Source organism: Falco cherrug, unplaced genomic scaffold (genome assembly GCF_023634085.1).
Source record: "Falco cherrug isolate bFalChe1 unplaced genomic scaffold, bFalChe1.pri scaffold_49, whole genome shotgun sequence".
NCBI lineage: Eukaryota > Metazoa > Chordata > Aves > Falconiformes > Falconidae > Falco > Falco cherrug.
The window spans coordinates 190353-191131 of NW_026599488.1; the positions used below are offsets into that span (position 1 = coordinate 190353).

The 779-nt window shown below is 46.7% G+C and overlaps 1 non-coding gene across 1 annotated transcript; it reads right to left on the reverse strand.

Moving 5' to 3' along the window:
* Positions 1-360: 360 nt before the first annotated feature.
* Positions 361-445, reverse strand: LOC129735191 (small nucleolar RNA SNORD45). Its single transcript, XR_008730607.1, has one exon. It is a non-coding gene; the product is annotated as a small nucleolar RNA SNORD45 (small nucleolar RNA).
* Between the last annotated feature and the right edge of the window lie 334 nt (positions 446-779).

Consider the following 779-nt stretch of genomic DNA (forward strand, 5'->3'; position numbering starts at 1 on the left):
AAGGGATGATGTGACCACGGCCCTTCAAACTTGCGGGATGCCTAGGCGGGACTAAACAGTGCTTGCAAACAAAGAACATGCCTGCTCATTAAGACAGGCTGGTCAAGTTTACCACCAAAACTCTACATCACCATTTGCCAACCCTGTCCAGCTTTGGGTCGCCAGAGCCACACTCAGTTCACTTGAAAGCATCTCCTAGTAGCAGTATCAAGCTCAGAACTGTACCTCCCAGATGCCTACGTGGAAGAAAACTCAAACTGTGCCCCCTTCTCCTTAAGCTGGGTTACAGCTTGTGACAGGAATTTCATCCCACTGCTTGGAAAAGCTCCAAGGCTGCAGCTGAAGGGAACTGGAGTTCCCTGCGTCTCAGAGTAATTCTAGAGCTAAAGTGGTGACAGACATCAGCTCTAGATCAGACGATACATGCCAGCACTCACCACTGACCCAGGGTGGCAACCTCCTTCTGTCCTACCCAAAGGTTTCAAACCCAACACACTGTCTTCCTACGGCAGGAAGCTTTTAATTTTTTACTTTTTAATTTTTTACAAATTTATAATTCGTAACACCGTTAACGCATTCCTTGAGACGGGACTACAGATACATTATGCAGACCACCAACCTGCCGTTTGGAAGCACTGGAGCCTTATGGTGAGAAATTTTTTCTACAACAGAGCGAGCAATGGTGAATAAATAAGACTGAGACAGGGTCCTTTTCCTCGAGGGAAAAGCACGCAACACATCAGCGATTGTTGAACAGACGGGCAGAATTCTCAGAAAAA